At 45.3% G+C, this 25058-nt stretch overlaps 1 protein-coding gene across 1 annotated transcript in view; it reads left to right on the forward strand.

The window, feature by feature from the left end:
* The first annotated feature begins 6995 nt into the window (after positions 1-6995).
* LOC138245991 (monocarboxylate transporter 13-like) overlaps positions 6996-25058 on the forward strand; it is a 66204-nt gene continuing 48141 nt past the window's right edge. Inside the window, exon 1 of the mRNA XM_069200118.1 lies at positions 6996-7085. The gene's annotated coding sequence lies outside the window, so the exon portion shown is untranslated. The remainder of the gene's footprint in view (positions 7086-25058) is intronic.

Below are 25058 nucleotides of genomic sequence, written 5' to 3' on the forward strand. Positions count from 1 at the left end.
CAATTGTCATCTGTTGTTTTTGTAATTGTCTCAGTAATTCAGTGTAAGTGTGTTTTTGTCATTTTTAGTGTTTAATTGTGTCTTTGTACTGTTGGAAGTGTGTAGTGGGTATTGTTAGTTGGGGTAAAGTTGGGCTGTTTGTGGGTTAAGTTTCATTTTCCTACCTACTTTCCCTGTATTTTCCTCTTTTCCCTTTCCTATCCCTATTATTTTTTGTGATGTTGGGCAGGCCACGTCTGGGGAGAATGGGTGAGGAGGAGCTGGGGGCTTTCATTTGGCTGGTGTGCCACTTCCCCCCCGATGTTAGAGGCTGGTGGCAGGGTGATACAGGGGTATCACACCGAGGCGAGGAGGCTCAGGTGGTCCAAGGTGCTGTTCCACCTAAAGAGAGTATTCAACAGCCAGCACAACGACCACCAACTCAAACATTGCTGGGCTGACCTTGTGGCCAGAGAACAAGACCTGCTGGACCACCTGGGTGTGGTGATTGGTGGCCCTGTTGTTGAGTACAAATCAGACTAATGTGTACAGTAAAATGCTCTGTAGTGACAATAGCAGATTTGGTGACATGCTGCATGCAATGATTGTGGACATGTGGCATGCAAATTGAACATACAGTGGCCCTGATTTATACAATATTTGCTACGCATTACCGTCATTTGTTGAAGCAAAAGCTGCAGAAACTTACAAAACACAACTTGATCTTGTAAATTAGTGCTGCTTTTACATCAATAGATGATGGTAATGCGGCACAAACAAATGCTTTATTCATGGTCTGTGAGTGTACCAGGAATTAGATGTATTTCACATGCTAAAGCAAGGAATAAATGTAGTTGCCAATTACTTGGAATACATGTCTGAACTGTATTCATGGCCATACGTACAAAGATCTTCCTAACCTCTGGTAATATCTTAGGCTGAAATTTGTACTTGGTTTGTGCAGCATTTAAATTAATCATGGATGCCAAAGTAATGCACACTGGATAATATCTAAATGTTTGGTGCTACTTTTCATAACTGTAGTGTAAAAACAGGAAGCAAAGGCTGCACATAAAAAAATTAAAGAATCTGGCCTGTGTCCATTGAATCTGGGTTCCGCAATATGGCATGGCATTATCGCCATGAGAGAGCCACAGGGGTCTGGAGGGCATTTGCCCAAGGGGGGGCCATCCTTGCACACAACAGCCACCACCACCAGCATAACCACTCCAACCACAGTCGCACAAAGGATGACAGCCACTGTTGCAGGTCCCTCTACCTCATCAGCTCCAGGCCCACAGACAGCAGCTCCTGCATTTCCCCATCCAAGCATGGCATCGACACCAGCACTACCATCCACTAGTGGCACACAGACAACCCCAGCTGCAGTGATAGACAATGCAGAATTCCAACAAATGAGACGTGACATGCAACAGATGTTGCGCAGAATGGACAGGCTGCAGCAGGAGATTTCCCGCAGTAGCAGGAGACTGCGTGGGATAAAGAAGATCCTGCGGAGGGCAAATTTGTGACTTTGTGACCCTCAGCCATGATTTCCTCCCCTCCCTCCTCTTTCCTGGTTCTTATATTTAGTGGGTTTATGGGGCTTAGTGTTAGGTTAGAATAGACTGTTAGATTAGTTAGTATAAGTGGGTTGGGGGGTGGGGGGGTTTTATTATTACATGTGTTTTTGTGTGGGTGGGGGATGATGTTGGGGTTTATGTGTATAAACTTTTTTTTTTTAATTAAAAAAATATATAAAAAATAAATACCCAAAAAATATATATTTGTTTAGGATGAGATAGTATGTGTTTAGGTTAGTATATGTTGTCCTACATGTGTCCCGTCATACAAGAGGGTGGGGGGTTGATGTTTAGAGTGTTTAGTTAAATGTGATAGGTAAATTTAGCTTGAGGTAGTTAGGGCCAGTTGTGGGTAATGTGTATTTAGGATAGGTTAGGTTAGTTAAGGTGTTTCTCCTAGTTTTATTATCCTGTTTTACTGTTAAATATTTAGGTACTCCTTTACAGTATGTGTCATATGCTTGGGAATCAGGGCCTTGGCATGGGTGAACAGTGTCAATTTAGTATTTGCATTTGTGTACCATCCTGCATCCGAATCCCACTATTGACATGGTTATTCACAATTACTAATGTGCAGTCACATTGGCAGCTACACCACAGCTACTTCTTAATGCATCTGCCATCCATTGCACCCACCACTCAAGGTTACTATGGTTCCCAATGTGTTGTGAATTTTGGATGTGTGTTTTAAATCTGTCATCGTTTGAGACCTGGTTTGGAATCTTGGCCACTGAGGTACGTCTGCCTGCAGCCTGATGTTCATGTGAACCCTGAAAAGCTGAATAATCTCTTAAACTTATGTAGTATTGAATACATAACTCACACCTATCATTTCTTACATTGTACTCCCAAGTTCCATAAATGTCCATACACTCTTACACATCCATTCCTGCTGTATGGTGTGTGTGTGCGATGAAAGTTTATAGTCAGATGTCACATACATAAAGATTGTCTTGAAGGAAATTTTGAACACATTGATTTTCAGCTTAAACATATCTTGAAGCTGACTTTTTCAGTCCAAGACAGCATTATACTGTTAGTTTTCAATTTATTTCAGAAATAAGCATCAGGAAGCACAGATGAAGATACAATCCAGACCCCAGTGCATAGTTATCAGCCCACAATCTTTCAACGCAGTTGTATTGACATTCTATGGCCATTGACATGTGACATACATCACTAATCTCCTACACAGTTGATGTGTCACATTACACAGAGACAAAGTGGTTATGTAAGTGCTATTTATTTGAAAGTGTTGTAGTGCAATATTTACATAGTCCAGGATTTTGAGTCCATTAGTGTGACGCCTTCTATTGTGATGCTACACAAGTGCAATGGGACACGTCATTGGACATGCTGGGGTGAAGTGTCATACAGTGCAGAGGAACATGAATTGCCAGTGAGGTAGTGAGAGACAATCACAGAGCATAGTGTCAAGGTAAACAGTGTGCTGGAGAACAGTGCATGTGAGCAGCTGTTCCAAGACTGGCATGTTAATAAGCACAGGACCAAGGATATCAGTGCCCATGTGGCATGGACTTGTGCTACCGGGTACTCTTACGGATGAAGGTGAACGTGGAGTCAGAAATCCCGGTTGCTGCCAACTGTGGGGCTATTAAGGGTAGTACTGCAGCAAGGAGGAGCTGCTGGTTCTTACGGATAGCAGCTACATCACTGTGGTAGGCAGCGAGGTCAGCCCTGAGGGGGTCATGATTGTATATGTGCACGCAGTGAAAGGTTTGGGATGCGAGGAGTTGTGGCAACTCCCTTACTGCTGTGGTGAATTCCTTTAGTTTGTTGTAGTCCTTGCAGGATGGATGTTGGCGCTTGCATGGCTGCTGCCTGTTCTGCAGATGACAACATCCACCAATGCATCCCCTCAAGGCTGGCTGCCATATTTTGCATCCTCACCCGCACCTCCTTGGCCAGCTCCCACTGTACAACAACTACAGTCCTCTCAAAAGTGGTACCAGTGTCCTCAGAGTCCTCAGCTGGGTTGGAGCTGGCAGGTCGTACAACTGGGGTGGTGGGTGGGTCCTCTGTGATGGCTGCTACTTCTGTGCTCTTCCTTGCGACTGAAGGTGGGGTCTGGAGGGTTCCAAGGACATCTTGGAGGGTCTGCTGGCTAATGTTTGTCAGCTTGTCATCCATGTCATCAGGGAAGTCCAGGACAGGCATATCCCCAGGAAAGCCATTGTCCTCTGCAATGAGATATTGTACAATTAGTGTGTCTGTGTTGTGGCATTTGTAATGTGACGTTCCTGACTTCATATTAGTTGCAAATTGTGATCTTGGTTCCTGTTCATTGTTCCTGTCATTAATATTAGCATTATCCCAGGCCTATCCCCCACCTGCATGTCACATGTATTGTGGGCAGTTTGTGGAAATGTCTGCGTCACATCCTCTAGGTGTAGGTTCTGCCCAAATTGTATGTTGCCACCTTATTATACTACTCAACCCTCCGTCTACTTCCATTATCTTGGTGAGGCCTTGCAATGGCTGTGGGTGTTCTGATGGCACTTGCACCACACTTAACAATCTGGAACTGACCCAGTCTCTGATATTTCACATCCACAGATATGTTATTGAGACCTAGCATATACTATGTATAGCATTGGCATGGCACAATACGGGTGTCAGCATTGGTAGTGTGTACTGCTGATGTTGGGGAATGTGTGCTACATTGGATTGCACTGATGGTCCTAGCAGTGTTCCATTTCCTCTTATGACTGTGCGGGTGTGTTTCACTAGCTAGAAACATATGTCCTCCCGCTCAAAGCTGTTGTCTTAGCACTAGGACACTTGAGATGTTGCATGGTGGCATTGCAGCTATTGTAACACAGGCACAGGGTAAACCCTGACATGTGCAGTATGGGTATGACATTACTGCGGTGTACCTCATAATGTTAATTACAATGCCTGATGTTTGTAGCGCCTATAGACATGAGCATTTGACAGGATTTGCACATTTTTTATTAATTACAGGGGATTGATAACGTTGTCCTCCTGAACCCTCTATTTTCGGTGTGTTTGATCCATGGGCACGTAACTGCCGTTGGTGACTTGACCTGCACACACAGCAGAGGTGGTAGTGGCAACTGTTGTCACTGGTAAATACCACTTGCGGATATGGCCTGAGACTGGAAATTGAGCCCTAGTTCATGTAGCGACAATACCAGCTGTCGTGTGACAGCAGACTAGTTTTACGTTGTACCCTACCCTCCTGGACTGGCTTTGCCTTTCCAACATCCTTGGCATGGCAGAGTACCCCCATGCAAAGGTTGTTGGTGTAGTGTTGTGCTGTGCCCTAGGTCTCCCCTGCACAGCCCATGCACCCATGCTGTGCCCCTTTGCCCTTTCCACTACCTGATTATCATGGCTGACATGCATTGTGTAGTAGGTATGCGCCCCCCCCCCGCTTGCAGTTAACAATTAGGTATTTTTGTTCCCGATGCTACTTACCTTGCATCTGTGTTGTATCCTGGTAGTCTGCTCTGTCCTGTCCTTGAATCCCTGTGACGATCTCCTCAGGGATGACGGCTGCCACCATCTCCTCCATGTGGCACAGGGCCTCCTGAGGTGCTGGTCTCCACCTCCAGTCTGCAGTGCTACCTTCCTGTTCCTTGCCATCTTCTCCTTGATCCTGCGCTTGCAGTTATGCCTGCGTTTCTTGCACTCGGGGACTGTTCTCCGTACTTCTGCCACACTGTTGATCTTATCGACAATTTGTTGCCAAATTGCCTCTCTCCTCCCAATTGGCAATTTAGAGGTGACAAAAGGTTGATGATGGTGTTCCGTCACCTCTTTCACCAATATTTCCTGCTCCTCTGCACTGAACCGGCACTTCCTTTTCCTCTTCTCCCTCTCGTGGGTTTTGTGTGGGTCCTCCTGGCTGGTTCCTGGTTGGTTGTCATCTTCCTCGGGTCTCTCATGGCTTCTGGAATCCATTTTGGGGCTCCTTTGAACATTTTGCTGTGTTTGCGCCGCTTTTTGATGCTATTGTGGCAAAAAAAGGCACATATCCGGTTTGCGATGTCGTAAACCAGATTAAAGTCATTGACACATTAACATAGTTTTTCTTTACGACGTGGCCCAATGGTTTGAGTAAAAAAAAATGACTCTAATCCGTGGTTTGTGCCGCCGAGCCTCAAAGTATAAATTTGACGCCTGGGTGGCGCTAAGAAATGGCGTTAGCCGGCATTAAACTTTTTGACGCAAAACTGCGTCAGTGCAGTTTTGCGTCAAAAAGTAAAAATAAATATGCCCCTAAGTGTCTCCATCCATGCATTTCTAAGAGGAAAAGAGAGGGGTGCATGGAGGGAGTACAGATAGAGAGTGATAACCAGAAGAAACAGGGGTGGGAGAGAGAGTGGAGCGAGTGAAAAGGCGACGGCGGGGAGCTCTAACGTAGAGAGAGGTAACAGACATGTTGTGCGAGTTGCTTTAGAATGTGTAATTTGCAGGCCACAGTTCCTAATTTCAGTCTGTAAACTTGGTGGGTAAATGCACCTGTTACTGAGATCTTTGTATTTCTTGCAGACCAAAGACTTTGATCTCAGTGATAAAGCTCGGTTGGTTAACGCTCCTATTTGCAGAGGTTTCTATGTTGGTCACTGGTTTCATTCAAAATGAGAAGAGTCCGTTGGCTACTATACCTGCTGCACAGTTCTGCACCTAACTTATATGTGTGTAACTTAAATATCCTATAAGAATAGCTCCCGGTCAGCAACACACTGACAGTGATTCAGTGGCCGGCAATTAAAAATTGTCGATGTGTTTAAACGTAGGCAACTTATGCTTTACAGCGAATACAAAAACATGCTGTTCTATCAGTTAAGTGTTTATTTGCAACCGCGCATTTTGCATGCAGTTAACTACTGTAGAAAGCACACCGACTAATTGCTGTGTGTTTTGCTCTTTTTAGCGACGTCACTGACCCGGCCCCACTGATACCTATCCCAGTACCTTGTGTTTTGTTTGTGTGAGTAAAGGAGAGAGGGATGGAGAGCACGAAAGCCCCCCGCTTAGGACAGAAGTGAAAGGAAGCTCTGTTTTATCGATGACCCCAGACACACCTCAACCCTGCTCGACAGAACATGCTACACGCGCAGACAGGCTGCCTTACAACTGCCTCTGGCTCAGCCCTCCTGGTTATTCAGAGGACCAGGGCTGACTCTTCCCCAGCCCCACCGCCCGCCGGTAACTACCTGATTTCCCAGTAGGCAGCATTCCTGCTTACAGGGTACTACGACACGCGCCAATGACACCAGCAAAACAGCGCTAATATCTCTTTAAGTGATCGTGTTTCACCGGGGCCCCTTGCACGCGCTTCTGTATTTTGATGAGGCGGAAACAGGTAAGAGCAATGCGGTGAGAGGAGGTGGAGGGTGGAGGGGTGGCTGGAAGAGAAGGCGTGTCCTAATAGTGAACAAATCCAGTTTACGGACGCAATTCATCAGTTCCCGGGAGAAGAGACAGAGGGAAGCAGACAGCATTTGCTGTCGGACTCCAGGGACATTCAAGGTATGGAAGACGCAGTGGGAAACCGAGGGACCTCTTGGGGATCCCAGGGACCGGCTGGGGATCTGCTGACCCTGCTGGGGATCGGAGGGATTAGCTGAGAATCTGAGGGGCCTGAATGTTATCCGAGGGGCATATTGTTAATCCAGGGAATTTGCCGAGGACATGTGGGACCTGTTGGGGATCCGAGGCCCCTAATGGATTCGCTGGGAGTATGAAGGACCTCCGGGGGCAGAAGGGGTCGCTTGTGATCTGAGCTTGGGAATCGAGTGAGCTGGCAGGGATCTTGGAACTTTCACCATAGGGATTGTATTTGGGGCACCTGCTTAGGAACCATGTGACCTTATAAATAGCAGTACCTGTTGAGGATCAAACGATCCTTATGGCTATCCGAGGGGCTGCCTGTGGATCGATGGATCTGCTAGAGCCCTACAAACGAGGGCAGATTGGCCACTGCAGATATTAAGGAATCCCAGGTCAACCATAGGACAGTATCCAGAGCATCATGGCACCCAGGGAGCACATAATGAAAAGTGGGTGAACTACGTTACTCGCCTAGTGAAACATTAGCAAAGCATTTTGTTCGATTAGCACACATCTCTAGAAGTAGTGTAAACACAAATGTAATAAGAAAGACATCTGTGATGGACAGACAGACCACAGGGACAGCGGTATAGTGTTTGGTGCAGATTTGCAAACTTACTAGTGGAATGTGGCACAAGTCAATACAAAAGATCAAAGAGAAGTATAGATCCTTTGGAAGAACAAGAGGCACGTTTTTGTTTTTTGCTGAAAAGCTAGTCCAGCAGATCCTTTATTGTGCCATAACTAGGTAATTTTTAAGATTCGAAAAGTCTTGTTACACTTGTAAAATGTATATGTTTCGACTCCAGTGAATGGCTTAACGTGTCATCATCAGGTTAGATGATCAGATCTACACGTCTAAGATTGATGTTGTAGATAATTGGTGCAAACTCTGCAAGAGATACTAAGAAACTGGAGTTAATGTTATGCTTACTTGTGAAGAATTCAGCCAAGTCTTACGTGGGCTGCAAAAAAGTTTAATGAATGGAGGTCACCACACAGTGCTTATGTGTAGGTATGAGTGATGATAGCAGTGCATCCAGCACATAAAGGCTTCAGTATGATATTCACACATGACGACATGCCAGAGTGCATCCGTTTGAAATGCATTTTACTATATTAGACTTTGAGCAAGCCATTCAGAACACCAGCAGGACATCCATGACACCATGTCACATGATGAGTATTCAGAACAACGTGATACCTGTGGGGGATCCAGAACATCACGCCACCTAAAAGGCACACTTGGCACCATGCCAACTGTACTGCATCTAACACTAAATGCCACCAGCATGGCATCCACTGCACTGCACCCTGTAAATCATCTAGGACAACATGCCACCTGCAGGGCATACAGTACACTATGCCACCTGCCAGGCATCCAGGATACTAATGTCATGTGCGTGGCATTAATGACCCCTCTCCACCTCCGGGAAGCTGGGCTTTTAATGTTGCATTTAGGACATCATACCACCTGTAGGGGTTTCAAGAGAATAGTCCTTTAGAGCGGCAGGTCTCCTACCAAGCATTTCAGACACTATACAAACTTCAGGTCATCCAGGACACTGTTGAACATCTCAGACACCGGTCGAGGCAGTCACCTACTTGGGATGAGATGGTAGTTTTTGGGTGAAGGTGGGTGTGACTAGTCAATGGGTTCTGCTTGTCCAGGGTTCAGTGCTCCATTATGCACCAAACAAGGTGTTTTATGCGAATGACATATTACCAATGATAAAACATCAGTGTCTGTTTCTATATGTGTAGGAAAGTACCATCTTGCCTGGCATGTTACCCCCATTTTTCACTGTATATATGTTGTTTTAGTTGTATGTGTCACTGGGACCCTGGTAACCCAGGGCCCCAGTGCTCATAAGTGTGCCTGAATGTGTTACCTGTGTAGTGACTAACTGTCTCACTGAGGCTCTGCTAATCAGAACCTCAGTGGTTATGCTCTCTCATTTCTTTCAAAATTGTCACTGACAGGCTAGTGACCATTTTTACCAATTTACATTGGCTTACTGGAACACCCTTATAATTCGCTAGTATATGGTACTGAGGTACCCAGGGTATTGGGGTTCCAGGAGATCCCTATGGGCTGCAGCATTTCTTTTGCCACCCATAGGGAGCTCTGACAAATCTTACACAGGCCTGCCACTGCAGCCTGAGTGAAATAACGTCCACGTTATTTCACAGCCATTTTACACTGCACTTAAGTAACTTATAAGTCACCTATATGTCTAACCTTTACCTGGTAAAGGTTAGGTGCAAAGTTACTTAGTGTGAGGGCACCCTGGCACTAGCCAAGGTGCCCCCACATTGTTCAGAGCCAATTCACTGAACTTTGTGAGTGCGGGGACACCATTACACGCGTGCACTACATATAGGTCACTACCTATATGTAGCTTCACCATGGTAACTCCGAATATGGCCATGTAACATGTCTATGATCATGGAATTGCCCCCTCTATGCCATCCTGGCATTGTTGGTACAATTCCATGATCCCAGTGGTCTGTAGCACAGACCCTGGTACTGCCAGACTGCCCTTCCTGGGGTTTCTCTGCAGCTGCTGCTGCTGCCAACCCCTCAGACAGGCAGCTGCCCTCCTGGGGTCCAGCCAGGCCTGGCCCAGGATGGCAGAACAAAGAACTTCCTCTGAGAGAGGGTGTGACACCCTCTCCCTTTGGAAAATGGTGTGAAGGCAGGGGAGGAGTAGCCTCCCCCAGCCTCTGGAAATGCTTTGTTGGGCACAGATGTGCCCAATTCTGCATAAGCCAGTCTACACCGGTTCAGGGACCCCTTAGCCCCTGCTCTGGCGCGAAACTGGACAAAGGAAAGGGGAGTGACCACTCCCCTGACCTGCACCTCCCCTGGGAGGTGTCCAGAGCTCCTCCAGTGTGCTCCAGACCTCTGCCATCTTGGAAACAGAGGTGCTGCTGGCACACTGGACTGCTCTGAGTGGCCAGTGCCACCAGGTGACGTCAGAGACTCCTGCTGATAGGCTCCTTCAGGTGTTAGTAGCCTTTCCTCTCTCCTAGGTAGCCAAACCCTCTTTTCTGGCTATTTAGGGTCTCTGTCTCTGGGGAAACTTTAGATAACGAATGCATGAGCTCAGCCGAGTTCCTCTGCATCTCTCTCTTCACCTTCTGATAAGGAATCGACCGCTGACCGCGCTGGAAGCCTGCAAACCTGCAACATAGTAGCAAAGACGACTACTGCAACTCTGTAACGCTGATCCTGCCGCCTTCTCGACTGGTTTCCTGCTTGTGCATGCTGTGGGGGTAGTCTGCCTCCTCTCTGCACCAGAAGCTCCGAAGAAATCTCCAGTGGGTCGACGGAATCTTCCCCCTGCAACCGCAGGCACCAAAAAGCTGCATTACCGGTCCCTTGGGTCTCCTCTCAGCACGACGAGCGAGGTCCCTCGAATCCAGCGACGCTGTCCAAGTGACCCCCACAGTCCAGTGACTCTTCAGCCCAAGTTTGGTGGAGGTAAGTCCTTGCCTCACCTCGCTGGGCTGCATTGCTGGGAACCGCGACTTTGCAGCTACTCCGGCCCCTGTGCACTTCCGGCGGAAATCCTTCGTGCACAGCAAAGCCTGGGTCCACGGCACTCTAACCTGCATTGCACGACTTTCTAAGTTGGTCTCCGGCGACGTGGGACTCCTTTGTGCAACTTCGGCGAGCACCGTTTCACGCATCCTCGTAGTGCCTGTTTCTGGCACTTCTCCGGGTGCTACCTGCTTCAGTGAGGGCTCTTTGTCTTGCTCGACGTCCCCTCTCTCTGCAGGTCCAATTTGCGACCTCCTGGTCCCTCCTGGGCCCCAGCAGCGTCCAAAAACGCCAAACGCACGATTTGCGTGTAGCAAGGCTTGTTGGCGTCCTTCCGGCGGGAAAACACTTCTGCACGACTCTCCAAGGCGAGAGGGATCCGTCCACCAAAGGGGAAGTCTCTAGCCCTTTTCGTTCCTGCAGAAACCTCAGCTTCTTCTGTCCAGTCGAAGCTTCTTTGCACCCGCAGCTGGCATTTCCTGGGCATCTGCCCATCTCCGACTTGCTTGTGACTTTTGGACTTGGTCCCCTTGTTCCACAGGTACCCTAGATTGGAAATCCACAGTTGTTGCATTGCTGGTTTGTGTCTTTCCTGCATTATTCCTCTAACACGACTTCTTTGTCCTTAGGGGAACTTTAGTGCACTTTGCACTCACTTTTCAGGGTCTTGGGGAGGGTTATTTTTCTAACTCTCACTATTTTCTAATAGTCCCAGCGACCCTCTACAAGGTCACATAGGTTTGGGGTCCATTCGTGGTTCGCATTCCACTTTTGGAGTATATGGTTTGTGTTGCCCCTATCCCTATGTTTCCCCATTGCATCCTATTGTAACTATACATTGTTTGCACTGTTTTCTAAGACTATACTGCATATTTTTGCTATTGTGTATATATATCTTGTGTATATTTCCTATCCTCTCACTGAGGGTACACTCTAAGATACTTTGGCATATTGTCATAAAAATAAAGTACCTTTATTTTTAGTATAACTGTGTATTGTGTTTTCTTATGATATTGTGCATATGACACTAAGTGGTACTGTAGTAGCTTCACACGTCTCCTAGTTCAGCCTAAGCTGCTCTGCTAAGCTACCATTATCTATCAGCCTAAGCTGCTAGACACCCTATACACTAATAAGGGATACCTGGGCCTGGTGCAAGGTGCAAGTACCCCTTGGTACTCACTACAAGCCAGTCCAGCCTCCTACAATATGAGCGTGTCTTTTTTGGTGGTGTGTATAGACATGCGCTGCTGACCTCAGTGCCTGCCATGTCTGTCAGGTCACTGTTTTAGTTACAGGACACTGCTGAATGTGAGGGGCTAAGGGTGTGACACCCACCACAAATGGTCATGTCAGCACTATTTAGAGTGTGCCTCTATGTGTACACTCTAAATATAGCTGATATAACATAAGTATGCGCTCTAATTAGGGCGGATGGGACAGCCACCACACTATAAATAACCACATGAAGCCCTCATTACTAGTGGCCCGTTGATTACAATGGGTTTGGTAACTGTGGTTATGTAAGTCATTATCTAAGTCGTGAGGTTACACATGGACGTAATGGTCCTTTGGCGAACCTGTCTGTAGTTTTTTTTGCTCAGAATTGTGGCTGGTTCTTGTATTACTTTCCTTGATGCGTCACACTGAGGTATACAAAAAAAGCCATGGGTGAATCGCTTGACATGCCACTTCAGACAGGAACCAGTCATATGCACATCAGCATCAGTCTTGTTCCAATTGGAGCAGTCTGACCAGAACTTCCAGGCCAGGCCCCCCTGTGTGCCCTAACACAAGCCAGCCCCAGACCAGTTTCAGCCTATTTTGGCCTCGTCACTAGGGTGCAACTTGTTTCCAGTGGTACAGTGAACACTGGACCCACCTCTGGGCATACCCATCACATACAGGGTGTGGTGCTGAAGTATACAAAAAAGTGATGGGCGGAATGCTTGAATTAATCCCAACACTCGTAATTTCCGGGCCGCATCCCAGTCCATAGTTTTGTGCCCATCATGCCACTTCAGAGAGGAGCTAGCCATACGTAAGATAGTCTTGGTGTTGCGCCAGTAGAAACAGTGTAACTCGAACTGCCAGGCCTCCTCTGAACCGAGGTTCAAGCAGCCCCGGAGCAGTTTCACTTTCCTTGATGCAGCATCAGAATTTATAGATTATTTTAAGCAGGTGTCTCACCCCAGTTTTACTGCGCTTCCGTGACTTGGTCAGTTTCAGTGCATACAGTGTCTGTGGGTGCAGTGGGGACACTTCTCATTCAGTATACTCTTATATTTAGTTCATCAATGCACTTAGATAAAGATTTTTAGGATAGTCTGGTCAGAGTTTTTGCATTTCTTTCATTGGTGATTAATTTTTGATAGTTGAGTGTTATTGGGGTAGAACGCCCACAGGACTCTAATTGAACCATTTCTGACAGTTTCAAACTTGCAGACACGCTTATTGCTAGTCCTGAGTGAGGATGTGAACTTGTTGCTCCTTGACACTTTATAGAGCGGCAGGTGTCCCTCCTGGGGCATGCTTTGCGGTACTCTACCTAGCAGAACGAGGATGTGCTGCAGCCCGTGCTTAATTTGTAAAGTAATAAGTGCCGCTGCCCACACTTTTTCTTAGCAGCTGATGCTATAAAATGTGGGAGTTACTGAATACCAAGGCTTCAGTGACGTAACAAAGGCCCCAACAGCCCTCGCTGTGCATGGGGGGAGGGATGGGGGCCAACTCAAGGGCCCCCCTCCTCAGCACAGCACCTGGCCTGAGTGAGTCCAGAGGGGGGTCCCTCCATGTTCTTTGAGGGGGGCCCGCTCCAGTCTCATTACGCCACTGCAAGGCTTCTAGTATTGATTCCATCTCATGCCTTTTGATCCACCAGCATCCTCTCTCTGCCCCTTTATCTCACTATTGTGGGTTCTCATTCACCCCTACTTTCACCCCTTGTCTGGCTTTCTCTTCCTTTTTCTTTCCCCCTTTCCTCCCTTTCTTGCTCTTGCTCTGGGTCAATGGCTAATGGTGGAAAAATAAGTACTGGACCCCAAAAAGAGTGTCGGTAGGCCCCCCCTGCAAACAGTGACTCAAATTAGGCAAATGCCCAAATATCCCAGTCACCTGCTGAGAACAGGCATTTTATTTCTGAGCCATTCAGTCTATGTCATTATAGCTTCCCTCAAAAGGGGGTGGGTGACAGAATGACCCAAGAAGTGGCATCTGTGACTCAAAAATGTCACTTAGCCTAGGGTGCCAGCATGTCTTGCATCGGCCGTGGTCTGCCGTTCAGTGGTTGTGCTGAAATCCTCCCTAGAACGTTTTTGTGGTTTGGGAAGTACAATATTGTTTAGTGCCCAAGTCTACAAGAAAAAGAGGTGTTCCCTTGGGGTCATTTGGCTGTCTGGGATGTAAGAGAATGAAGAGATTTCCACATTAGAACAAGCCTCTGATCGGATGGTATCGGTGTGGTTGAGGCAGTGTTAGTCACATATCAGGCCAGTGCCTCTGGAAGGCCAGTATTGCTGAGACGGAGTCAGTCACATGTTCATAAGGTGCCTCTGACTTGTAATTGAGCCCTGCCTCCTCCACCATCCTTTCAGTCAATCCCCTGTAACTGGCCAGTATGATGTGGTGGAGTCAATCATGCCAGGTCAGTAATGGATGGAAGGGCTGAGGTAGTCAGCTGCATATTGCAGTCTCCTTCACATGGGACTGAATCTTGCCCATCTCTGAGTGTCTTTCATAGGCACCATGCACCTGGCTCTTATCCCAGGCGACAGGTTCCAAGTATATGTGAAGCCTTAACAACTTCTTATCCTCAAGCTGTGCCACCTTCTGGAGGATGGAACTGATGTAGGCCCTGGCTTTATCTGCTGAACCCAGGCCTCTCTCCATGGTAAAAGGTAAGAGGCACGTGTCTCCCACTGACAGCTTAAATGTACCCTCGGGGATGAGGGCACGGGAGGGTTTTAAAAAAATATAGTACGTGTGATGAGATTTTGTGTAGACCACAATGTAATTTTTGATAGTTCACAAAACTGATATGATTCTACCCCGCTAGTCTTTAGTGGAATTCGGAAAGTGTACAGATAACTTTGGAAAGGAAACTGTTACAAGTTCATGATGGCTGATAAGCAGACGATGGAAGCAGTTCGGTAGGTATCAATCCTTGTATTTATTATACAGGTTATAAGTTCATCCGAAGAGAAAGCATCCCGACCTCCATCTCTCTCCGCAACCGTCACCTCTCTCCTACATTCCACCCCATCCTCGAGCCTCTCATTCAACATTCCTCCCACACGCACAGCCATTCTAAGAACCTGGATATAACCCCTCTCCCTCTCCCAATGTGAAACAAAAAACATATAAATATTCGAAATACAAACTCACAACAACAGATTATAGCTCTTGAGACATAAACTCTTTACAACAGGTCATAGTTCTTGAGATGTGAAGGTAGCTTGACAGACCTGTTGAATCTCCTCACACCGAACTTCTTGACGCCTCTTTGGTCATATCCTTCGGTCTCCTTATGTCTGGGTTCTCCGAGGAATCACTAAAGGCATTTCTATGCACTACATTTTTATGCAAGATATGGAGATCACCGCAATACTTGACAACCCTACTCGGGTTCCAAATTCTATTATCATCCGTTTTCACAGCATTGGTAAATAGTTCCACAACCTTCACGGGACCAGAGAGTTTCTTATTCTTGAGAGGATTCTTGATAAGAACCCAATCATCAACCTTAATCACAGTTTTCTTCACAGCATGTGTCCTATCGGAACTATTTTTACTCTTCACTTTCTTCGCACGCTCCCTATGCATCCAATTATCATCCACCACCACTCTACCTCTCCCATCAAGGAGATTATTGACCCAACTGGGTTCCAAATCAGAGTTACCACGCCAACCCCGAAACAGAGCAAAAGGTGTCTCACCTGTGGAGGAGGGAGGAGTGTGTCTATAGACATAGACCTTTTTCAACACCTCCTCCTTCCAATTCAATTGATTGTTCTTAGCAGTGGAGATGGTTTCTTTGAGGACTTGATTGAAATGTTCTACCATGCCATTACATTCAGGATGGTACAGAGCACATAGTTTGTGTTTTTAATTCCACAACCATTCAAAAAAACGTTAATTTTCCCAGAAACCAACTGCACCCCATTATCCGTGAGAAGAGTAGAGGGAATGCCTTTTTGGACTATCAAATCCTTAATGAATGCAATCACTTTGTTCGTCTCGATACTTGTAGTTAAACCTACCTCCAGCCACCTCGAAAACATGTCAATAGCCGCAATAACGAATTTCGACATACCACTACTATGTATGGGTTCTATAATGTCTAAAGCAATGTCCTGCCACTGACCTTTCGGCGCATCCCAAGTCACCATGGGTTGGACTCTAGGTTTCAAAGCTTTCTCACTCACAGCACACAGTAGGCAATCTCTCACCACCCTCTCAGCCTGAATGTCCATACTCGGCCACCAATAGGAGGAACATAACCTTTCTTTAGTCTTTGAAATACCCATGTGACAGTCGTGAGCTTGATTTATTAACTGACTTCTCACCTTTGAGGGAGGGACCAATCTCGTACCCCTTAATAGCAGATCATCAACACACACTAATTCGTTCTTTACATTCCAAAATTCTCCACTTCCACCACCACTCTGATTTTTCATCTTCCAACCATCTCGTAACAACTTGATGACTTCTTGCAACACAACATCTCTCAAGGTTTCTTCGCGCCACTTGGCCTCCAGGATTATTTCAAAGTTGACCTCACACACACGACCAAAACATTCTGCATCATCATCCAAATTCTCATTTTCTTGGCTCTTACCTTCTGTAGGAACTAATCTTGATAAGACATCAGCCGACATATTGTAAGATCCAGGAGCATATTCTACAACACAATCATACTCCTGTAGTCCAACAATCCACTTAGTAATCCTACTAGACACAGCATCAATCCCCTTTGAGTAAAAGACTTGGCATAACGGCTTGTGATCAAACCTCACAACAAATGAGCCTCCCCATAAGAACTTTTTCAACTTCTTAATCACCCAAAAGACAGCAAGAGCCTCCCTTTCAATTACGGAATACCTGGTCTCAGCGCCTTTAAGACTCCTGGAAATGAAAGCAATGGTGTTTTCAGGATTCAAACCCCCTTGTTGTAGGACAGCTCCTAAACCTTTACCACTGGCATCAGTAGTCAAAATAGAACGTACGTTTGGATTAAAATTCCTGAGAGCGGGTGCCATCGCAAGAGACTCTTTGAGATCACAAAACTCCCTCTCACATTCATCATTCCAGGTATAATCAACCCCTTTCTTTAACAAACTCCTCATATTAAAATAAGAACCAGCAACATTTTTGACAAACTTATTGTAAAATTCAGCCATGCCAAGAAATCGCATCAATTCTTCTTTTGAAGTAGGAGAAGATAGGCAACAAATGGAGTCAACCAGCTATTTCTTGGGTAATACTCCTTCACCAGAAATGGTGTGCCCTAAATAATCAATTGTATTCGCACCAAACTTGCACTTCTCAGCCTTTCTGGTCAGACCACATCCCGTTATTTTCTCTAGAACCTCTCTAAGTCTCGCCATATGTTTCTCAGCATCTCTGTCGTATACCAGTATGTTGTCTTGATACACACACACACCAGACAACCCTTTCAATTCATGCTCCATCAACCTTTGTAATATAGAGGCAGCAGAAATTAGACCAAAGGGTACCTGTACAAATCTGACAGTACCATATGGAGTAATAAAAGCTGTATAGTTCCTACACAACGTATCTAATACAACTTGGTGATAAGCCGAAGTGAGGTAAATCGTAGAAAACACTTTAGCTCCTGAGAGCGTGGACAGTAATTCTGAAATATTGGGAATGGGATACCTGCCAACCACAACACACTTGTTAAGCTTGCAAAGGTCCACACAAAGTCTAATCTGGCCATTGCCTTTTCTTGCAATAACAATGGGGGCCAACCACTCCGTGCCTTCCACTTCTTTGATTATCCTTTGGTCTTTTAATTTCGCTAGTTCAGTTTGAAGAACATCCCTTGTTGAGAAAGGTATACTCCGAACCTTACTGCAGAAAGGAACGGAACCAGGAACCAACTTAATTTTGTGTGAATAATCTTGCATGCAACCTATTTTGTCGCTGAAGAGATCTCTAAAGTCACGATGAAGAGTAGTAACCAACTCAGAGCTTGTTACCACATTGTTCACTTCTCCAACACAAAACTGTTCTTTAAGAATTATAGGAGTAGAACTGTTAGGGTCAAGCATCACTCCCAAATCCTTTTGATGCCACCAACTAATTATGCTGTCCCCTTTTTTTGTAGATAAAGACCTTGCCTGAAGCAAAACGTCGACCATACTCAAGCAAGCCTAGAAAGTAGCCATGCAACTCTGTCGGTTCTCCACCATAAGCGCATGGCCTGATATCAGGCTTAGATAATTGGATCTTCCCTTTTAGATGTTCCTGATAAAATTGATTAGACACTATGGTGATTTTGGCACCAGAGTCAAAGAGCATCAAGGTTTTTTCCCCTTCCACTAAAACATGATCTAAAGGGCCCTTAACATTGCAGTCAGAAACTTGCAAAACAATCTGGCCACACTGAAAGTCATCAACATCTTGAGTCTCATCAGTGTGATTATCAATGGAGTTGACTGTCTGTTTAAACTTCAGTTGATTACACACCGCAGAGAAATTACCCTTCTTCTTGCAGTATGAACAGGAACTACTAATAGCTGGACACGTCCTATTGTTAGCAAAATGCCCTTCTTTACCACACCTAAAACATCTTTTCTTTTTGTGATACCCTGATTAGGACTTTTAAGTTTACCTTCCCTCACCACAGACACCTCCTTAGAATCATGTTTCCTCATAACTTCAACGCACTTCAAGGAGTGTTCAATTCTTTTTGCAAGGACAATGACCTCATCTAGATGGGGATCATCCAACAACCATAACTCATCATGCGCGTTATCAATTTTACATCCTAGCATAAATTGATCACGAATTAGTTCATCAAGAGATGAACCAAACTTGCATGAGGAGGCTAAACGTCTCAAATCAGTTAAATAGTTCTCAACAGTTTCTCCTTCAACTTGCAGTCTTCTACCAAAATAGTACCGCTCTAAAATGGTGCTGACTTTCTGTAGATAATGTAAATCCAATTTCCTAATACAAACTTCATACTCATTTAGACTGATGGCTTCACTGTCAGAAATGTCAGGGAGATGGTCAAATACCTCTTGACCCTCCGTACCTAGGCAGTGAAGTAATGAGGCAGTCCTCCTTTCGGTACTAAGTGAAGTCCCACAAACTCTAGCGTACCTCTTGAACACTTTCTTCCACTTGCCCCACTTGATTGGAGGATCACCCAGAGTGGAGAGAAAAAAAGGAGCAGCAGTAACATTCTGCATTATTAGGAAAGAAAAGAAAAGAAAAAAAAACTCAAATGTAAAATCACAAGTCTGCAATGGGAAGAAAAGAAACTGTGCAGCAGTAATATAGAAATATGTTGTCTGTCACAGTAGAATCTTGCGTGCCTGTCCCAGTAGATGAAAATCACCAGACTCAGGAGAAGAGGAGCACGGCTTGATGGTTGGTAAGATTGCGTGCCAGTTGCAGTAGATAAAAGTAAACTGGCTCAGGAGAAGAGAAGAGTGGCGTGGTGGTTGCCTAGGAAATGGAAACGGGCTATCAGTCGCGTGGGGTTGCCCTCGGAACCTCCTCAGTCACGCGGTGACGTTGAAGTTCGCGAAGACGTCGGCGCGCTGAAGTACAAGGGCGCGACAGCGTGAAGATTGCCTTGGAAACAGGTTATCCAGTCGCGTGGAGGTTGCCCTGGAAACAGGGAAATCGAAGAACGTGTTGACGTCCAAGGGTGTTTCAGCGTTGCCTTGGAAACAGCGAGCTTGAGGGTGAGGCAAGCGCTCGAGCGGAAAAATACAAAAAGAAAAAAGCTGCGAAAATATGTTGAAATAAATAAAGATAAATCCCACTCGGAATGCGAGAAATGAAACAGAGGGCAACTCACAGTTACAGTGTAACCACAGACAGGGCATCTGTTTCTGTCAAGGCCCCCGGTCACAGGGTCGGGATGCTTTCCGACGTACGCGTAGGAAAGTCCCTTTTCGCCAGTGTTACAAGTTCATGATGGCTGATAAGCAGACGCTGGAAGCAGTTCTGTAGGTATCAATCCTTGTATTTATTATACAGGTTATAAGTTCATCCGAAGAGAAAGCATCCCGATCTCCATCTCTCGCCGCAACCGTCACTTCTCTCCTACATTCTACCCCATCCTCGAGCCTCTCATTCAACATTCCTCCCACACGCACAGCCATTCTAAGAACCTGGATATAACAGAAACGTTGACTAAAAATAGACAGAACATCATATGGAGTGTTGAGGATTCGCCCTCTGCGAATAAGCAGGGCCTCGAGACAGATGCTGGGCTTATAGTCATTGATTTATTTATTTTTAGTACTAGTAGAACATATGGTCATCATGAAGGTGTTCAGTAATACTCAACACTGTCTGAGCGCCGCCTGCAAGCCCAATTGGAACTTACAAATACATGTTTTCAGTTGTTTGACAAGAGCTAAGTGTTGGAAGAGGCAGAGAATGCTCCACCAGAAAAGCGAAAGCTCTGTCCCCTTGTCCAGCCTTCGTTTTCCCTGGTATCTTTAAAAGAAAGGCTGGCGGTGAACATCACCTGACGGGTTTGTGAACACAGTCAGTGAAAGAGAGTGAGAGCCGGACTATGCAAGCATGACCGGAGCCTGGGAACTGACATTTTCTGTTAAAAAGTAATCCAGTGCTCGAGCAACAGGGATGGCTTTGAGTTGTTGCCATCCATCAGTGGGACAGTACCCCAGCTCTAGGATGTCCTCTTAATTCCTGTCTAAGGGAAGTTGTTTGCTTTCCATCTAATCTCAGAAGTCATGCAGCCAGGTGTGAATGATGGTCATAGACCAATGGGCTGCCCGGTGCCTTCCTGGCTCCCTCGTCGCTTACTTCATGTAGATTCGTATTGTCACTGACAACTTATCAGGAGTTCCACATGGGAGTTTAATATCTTCATCCACAGAGTGCATTGAGGCGTGGAATAGGAGTGCATGTGACATGATGGAAAAGAGGAAAAAGCCAATTCTTAGTTATAGTGTCCAGTCATTTATTTATTTACTTTCAGTGTTTTATAAAGCATCCGCTCATCATCTTCTGACCACTTCTCAGCAGTAAAAAGTCAAATGTTGCAAGTCGAGAAAACAAACGTGGGCTAATAAATTATGTAGTTGAATACAGATGTTGTAAGTCTCACCCACCTGGGATAAAGTTATAAGATGGCTTCTTCATTGTTGCCCATAGATATTGCTCATGGGACCCAGTCCCATTGAGAGGAGGGCTGTGTGGTCCTAGTGGAATGTTCGTCAGACAGATGCCTTCCTGAATCGATGAACATTCAATTAATTTTTGATAGCTTTAAGTCTGGATTGTTTTAAAAGCCTGGAATCCAGATTGTTTCATATCCTGGGTCCCAAACGTTTGGTGGTTTTCCTCCCATATGTTTTTGGTTGAAGGTCTTTTGTACGATCCGTATAAGCTGCCGCATCTGACAGATCTAATGGCCTGCCCAACAATATGTTGTCAGCCCTTGTATGCAGATATTTTTGATCCTTTCCAGCTAATTTTCTAGAGACAAAGCATTGGATCTTGAAATTCTTTCTTTGGTTCACAGGGAGCAAATGGAGCTTTTGTAGGGTTTGGCTATTATGATCTGATTTCTTCAAGTAAGGGAGCAGTCTGGCTGCTTGATTTGAGATCCTACTGAGTTTTTAGGTTTCCTTCTACAGCGCTCCAGCACAGGTTGTACCACAGGAGAGCAGAAAGACCTAGGGTATTTGTGAGCTAGGTTCTCACTTTTCTGCAAGTATTGAATTTATCTCGCATCAACTTGTGATTTTCTGATAGCTGCTATTTGTGATGATAAGTAGAGAGCAAAACACCAGGACTTTACCTTCTGAGCTGGTGTTGGAGTCTTCAGTGCTCCTAAAGCAAGTGTGAATGGATGTCATGTCGACACCTACGTTTCTGGTAATCATGTTTTCAGTTTTGTTCAGTTGAATCAAAAGACATTTTCTTCAAGGGCCTGAAACTTATCTTGCTGGCTGTGTAATTAGATTGCAACACAATATAGATCCCAAAGAAAAATTGTTTAGAAGAGAGTTGAGAAATGTTAAAATCTATAGGGTAAGAGGGAAGGAATATTAATTGTTATGGAAACTGTATTGGAAGTCAGTGCAGGAAAAATGGACGTCTCCTTTAATCATGATCACGATGGCCATGAAGAAATGGACACCAATACATATCAGGTTAACTCTTTGCTGTTGCCAATGGTGGAAAGTGTGGTAAAGTAATAACAGACATGAGGAGCAGCTCAGATGCTCATGGCTGACGTAAGTTTCCTGCAGCGTTAATTGGTGAGGATCCCTTACACTGTGCTAACTTATAGACCACGTTATTTCTGGAATGCTTATCGATGGAAGGAGCCATCTTGGGATTGTAGTGTTGTTATTATGGTACATAAAAAGGGAGAGATAAGCGTACCATTGATTTACAGGAAATTATTTTCAAAGTATGTCGTCTGTCATTTGATAATTTGAGCACATGAAAATAATATAATTTCAATTGAGCAGACGGGATTCTGTGAAACGTACTCAGTTACAGGCAATATCACAATATTAAATGTAATACTCTACAAATAAGTCAAAAAGGAGGGTATTGTGGTATATGTGGCACTTGTCTCTTATTCACATACTTTTGATAAGGCTGGTCCGAGTAACGCCCTGGAGTTGAATGAATAAAACAGGAGAGGAACAGCTATTAATGACAGTGTTCTACCCCCACTCTGACACATGGGTGCAAGTCGTAATGAGAAGAGACTTGGGTCTTGCAAAGGTGAGAACAGAAACCAGCCCAAGGCAGTAACTCATCCCTCCTCCCTTTTTGTTTTCCTTATCTATGGTTGATTTTCTTAAGTTATTGAGTTATTAATTTATTGAATAAGACAAGAACAAATCGTGCAGGTACAAGTGTTGCAACATGCAGATGATTTAATAAAGATTTCAATCCTCTGAGGAAAATATGTTCAAAATATTTTTCTCACTGTCATTTTCACTTGAAAGAGCAGGATTCTGAACTTAAAAACAAAAAGCTGTTTTTTTTGTCTGTAGGAAAATTTGAAAGTGAAAATGTGGCCCAGTTTGTATTGCAAGTTGGAGAGGCTTTTGTAGGGGAACTGTGAAATGTTCCATTTATCATTGCTGCAAATATATTAGATAAAAGCGACTATTGCCTCTTACATAGAGCTGAGCATGTCCAAGTCTCACAGAAGATGGGGTATGAGATTCTAGAAGACAATATGTGGAAGAGGCACCTATCGCTTTCATTCTGTCTCCATACAGTCTTGACATCTTGAAGTAGAAAGAATTGTGAATACGGCATGGGGAGTTTTTCTCAAAATCATGGTACCTTTTAAATCATGGTTAAAAAGACAGGATTGATCTGGTAAAAGTGAATGGAATTCATAACCAACTCAGGAATGGAACACTAGATATGTTCTGCATAAGTTGGCCTTGCCAAAAAGCTGGACTTCCAGCCTCTCCTTGTGTGTCTGGCCTGCTGCAGAGGAGGAAGGACCACCTGTCTGTCAGTGCAGTTATCTTCATCTTCAGACCCTCACAGACCCCGTCAACTGGACCTCAAATCTGCACCTTCCCCACTGAAGCCCCAGGAGGAGGAGAAAGCCTTGAAATATCTGCACAGGTTTCTGCTCAGGTAGGAGATTGTCAGCACCTTCTGTTGTGTTTGTGGAAATAGACTGAATAATCCTGGAGGAAATCACTGCCAGGAGCTGGCTGACCTGGGCCCTTCTATCCAGGGACCTCTGGGAGGCTTTCCATCGGGCCTGGGGGTGTTGGTGATTGTCATCTGTGTCACTGCATCTTACTGCAGTGTGAGGAACCAGCTGTAAGGTTCTGCTGTACGAGGCAAGCAGCACCAGGGGACAGCTGCTGATAGTTGTTCCACTAATAGATGCCAAATATAACTGTATCTGACCTTCATCATCAGCACAGGCGGCTAGCCTAAATGCCAGTTCCAGATCTGGTAAGCCCTGCAGTGGTGGATATCTGTGCAGGGGGAGCAGCGGGCCCATGTTGTGCCACACCCCAGCCCTCCCTAACCCTACAGGAGGCGCTGTGAACTTCGCAGACCATCCTATGCTTGGTCTCAGCTCGGACCCCAGATTTTGACAACACATGTGGCACTACATTTGTTGCAGTGATCTCATAGCCACCAACTGGCCACTAACTGGTGCTGCTGAAGAAAGTGCTCTGTGAGCCACTCCAAAGGATCTTGCCATATTGCAGTGCATTATGCGCAGGAAGGGGGAGAATCATCTATGGAAGCATCCGGTGTAGGTGCCGGTCCAGCTTCTTTCTTTCAAGGAGCCTGTTGCCTTAACATCCTGTGATTTGTGAATCAGAGCAGATTTATCTTATCTTCTCTCATGCCACTATCCGCTGTGTAGGAGTGCATATATTTGGCTGGTGGAAGAAGTGTCTGAGCTGATTTGAGCTTAAAAGAACCAGAGGGAGGGGGCACCTAGTTCGATTCGTGGTCAGTATATGTTCCTTGAGTGTCTTTTGTTGCTACTTCCATCTCGGAAATGCTGATTCAATGGTTTGGCTACTTTACCTATTTTTTATATACATTATATAATACATAAACTGTGGCCGCAAAAAATTTGAGATCTGCGACAATAAGCTCTACAGGGTGTTGTCAAAAGAGTAAATCAAATAAACTAAGGCAGTGGTTCCCAACCTTTTGACTTCTGTGGACCCCCACTTTATCAATACCGGAATCTGGGGACCCCCACTGAATCATTATTGGAATCCGGGGAAACCTCACTGAGTCATTATTGAAAGCTGGGGACTTAATATGTTAAAATTGTAAAATTTTATAAGCAGTCGCAGACCCCCTGAGGAGGCTTCCCAGACCCCCATTGGTCCCCGGACCACAGGTTGGGAACCACTTAACTAAGGAATAACGCACTGCATCTGGGTATCTTAAAAGAAAAGTCAACTATTCTGGTATATTTTATGAAATCTGGTGAAGAACATCTCAAAACGGAAGCTGATCTAGCATCTATGAAAGATGTCACAAAAATAAAAACCACCATTGGATGGCCCTTTGTGAGGAAATGAGATTATTTTCAATGTGTGGCAAGAAATTTCTTGATATTTCCCTGCTTCCTCTGGATAATA

This window comes from Pleurodeles waltl, chromosome 7 (assembly GCF_031143425.1).
Source record: "Pleurodeles waltl isolate 20211129_DDA chromosome 7, aPleWal1.hap1.20221129, whole genome shotgun sequence".
NCBI lineage: Eukaryota > Metazoa > Chordata > Amphibia > Caudata > Salamandridae > Pleurodeles > Pleurodeles waltl.